Here is a 3,278-nt window from a genome sequence, read left to right as displayed (position 1 = left end):
TCACCAAGGATGTAATTTGATATGTTTATACGAGGACTAGCTTCACCAGAAGCAAAGCATATCACTGTGTGTATTTCAAATTAATTGGTGACCATGTTATTTATTTGGTCTTGTATATGGATGATATGTTGCTGGTTGGAAATGACAAGAAATTATCTAGGATTTGAAGACCCAATTGTCCTCCAAATTCGACATGAAAGATCTTGGTGCTGCAAACTATATTTTGGGCATGGAAATTAAAAGAGATCGGACAAAGAGGAAGCTCTGGTTAAACCAGAGGAAGTATGTCGAGACAATACTGCAGAGGTTTAATATGGAGGATAGTAAATTGGTGAAGGTTCCTATACCTATAGGTGTGAGGTTATTTGCTGAACAATGTCCCAAGACACAAGAAGTGGAAGAGGACATGTCCCGTGTTCCATATGCAAATGTAGTCAGTAGCCTGATGTATGCAATGGTCTGTACTAGACCAGACATTGCACATGCGGTGGGAGTATTGAGTAGGTTTATGTCAAAACCAGGGAAGGAGCACTGGACAACAGTGAAGTGGGTTTTCAGGTATTTGCGTGGCACTAGTGATTATGGTTTGTGCTACCAAGGAAGACTAGGATTGGACAGAATGTTGGATATTCGTGGCTTTGTTGATGCATATTGGGCTGGAGATCTGGATCAAAGAAGATCTACAAGTGGGTATGTGTTTAACCTATTTGGAGGTGCAGTCAGTTGGATGAGTAAGAAACAATTTGTAGTGGCACTATCCACTATAGAGGCAGAATACATGGCAGCCACTCACGCAAGCAAGGAAGCAATTTGGTTGTAGAGATTGTGTTCAAGTATGGGGTTAGTACAGGGAGCTATAAGGATAGACTGTGACAACCAAAGTGCAATTTTCTTGGCAAAGAACCCCGCATATCATTCAAAGACAAAGCACATTGATGTTCAGTATCACTTTGTGAGGGATATGATAGAAGAAAAAAAGGTGTTGCTGGTAAAGGTGGACACTTTGAAGAATACTGTAGATGCATTGACAAAATCTGTGAGATCTTAGAAGTTCTCTTGGTGTAGAGAAACAATGGGTGTTTCAGGCTTGGAAAAATGACTAAGCTCTCTTGGGCCCCCCCGTGGAAAGAAAAAAACAAGTGGGAGAATGTTAAGTTGTGTTATATTCTTTCCACGTAGTTAACAGGGGGCTTGAGGGGTACCGGTAACCCCAGTCTATGGGGTCCGGGTTAGTGGCCCAGAAAATTTTGGTTTTGGACCCTATGTTTGGTTGGGCGGACACACCTATGGTTTTGTGCATGTTTTTTGCACATGTTTTTTGGATGCGATGGTTTTCGGTCCATGGTTTTGGACGCGATGGTTTTTTGGTCCATGGTTTTGGACGCGATGATTTTTCGGTCCATGGTATTGGATGCTTCAGCATGTATAAATATGTATTGTAACATTGAAAGGAACATAATGAAAATTCAAGCTGGTAGTCCCGATTTGGGATCTAGGGGAAAATCTTTGTGTATATGTGTTTTATGTGTTATGCTCTCGCATTGTTTATTTTATGTGTTTTAGAATTCATATGCAGGTAATTTTTGTACGGGGTTTAAACCTACACAACACTTGTATGGTGGGAGTCAAGGACTTAAGACGAGCTAAAAAAACATGGTAAGATCTCTATTTCTTGGAATGATTTCATTGTTGCTATAAAAAGACAATTCTACCCTTTAGATCATATGCAAAAGGCTCATGAATTGGCAAAATTTCAAATAGTTAAAAGGTCAAAATGTGCAAGAGTATACTCAAGAGTTTAGGGAAAGAGCTCTTATGCTAGTAGTAGACTTACAATCACAAGATACCTTGCTGAAATACATAGGAGGGTTGCATAGCTATCTATGACATACCATTCTCATGTTTAGTACCACAAATATTGATGAGGTCTGTGTTCAAGCTATACACCTCAAAGAAAGAGGGAAAAATGTACAAGAAGAAGGTGAGAAGAAGCCATTTTAGCGTGGTGAAAAAGGGGAGTGTTAGCACCTAAATTTGCCCTAAGCTTAAGGAAGGCAAAATTCAGGGTAACCACAAACCACGCTCAGTTTGGTAGCTAGCCCTACCAGAACAGGAGAGGGCTCTCTCCAAGTCACGCTCAGTGAATGGATAACCGAAATGATCTGAGATGACTTACAGTGAAATATTTGTCTTAGACAAGTGAATATGGATACAATAAACAATTTTTAGGAATGACTGAACTTCTGGGATGTTATGGCACCGACGGACAGTAATGAACAGAGAATTTAATACAAAGGCACAGATTACTACGTGAGGCAAGACATGCGGAAAGTGTAGCAATTTAGTTCGAAATACCGCGGAATGGAGAGATTGCTTAGGAGAGTGAAAAGGGCATAAGTACATGAATCCTTTTCAACAGAAGAAGAACACTGAACATGAAATTTTCCCACAGGCAGAGCAATAAAATTGAATTCTACCATATCTAACTCAGAAAATTTCACTGGAAATGAATATGAATTAAACTGTGAAAATTACAAAATACATATGAAACATGAGAGAAACATTTAATACACTCACAACCACATGAATCTCATGAAACAGAGCCACTGCCTTTCATTAATTCTCTGTCAAAAATATACAGCGAAGAAACAGTTTCTTTCCCATAGTCTCCTAGAAGTTACAAGCCAACCAACCCTTTGCAAATAGTTTGCATACAATATATAGAATGTGCCATGAAGAGATAGAATGCCCAGGGGTTGAGGAGTTACTCGAATCATTACAAAATGGAAGTGGAAAGCCAACCATTAGCTACAGGTACAACGTTACAAACATGAAAAATGGCATGGGTGACCGTTTCCCTTTCTTTGCCACTTGGATAGAAGCCAATCTGGAGTGAAAATTCTTTAGATGCCACATTAGGTGCCAAAAAACTGAAATGTAGATGAGCGGGCCCACTTGGAGAAGTCCCAAATCGAAATTTCGCGAAACGGAGGTAAAATTGGGCTTTTTTCCTGTATGCACTACGCCACTTTGGAGCCTATTTTGAGGCACTTTCAGGAGTCCAAAATGTGCCCGAGTGTGCTTGTTGGAAATCCTGTCCTGACTAATTTCTAACCCAAGTGGAATTTCTGAATTTGGTGCTCATTTTCCCCTTCAAATATTCATTCTCCCAAGGCTGCTTCCTGTGTGTCAAAATAGGGGCAGAGAGGTCATTTTTTGGGTGTTTTTGACCTCCTGGAGACTCAATTCTTGCCCAAATTTCTTGTCCAAGCACTAGT

Source organism: Pinus tabuliformis, chromosome 3_1 (assembly GCF_031772625.1).
Source record: "Pinus tabuliformis cultivar Carrire ecotype Pingquan chromosome 3_1, CPIR1, whole genome shotgun sequence".
In the NCBI taxonomy this organism is placed as follows: Eukaryota; Viridiplantae; Streptophyta; class Pinopsida; order Pinales; family Pinaceae; genus Pinus; species Pinus tabuliformis.
Note: the sequence above shows the minus strand (reverse complement) of the source record.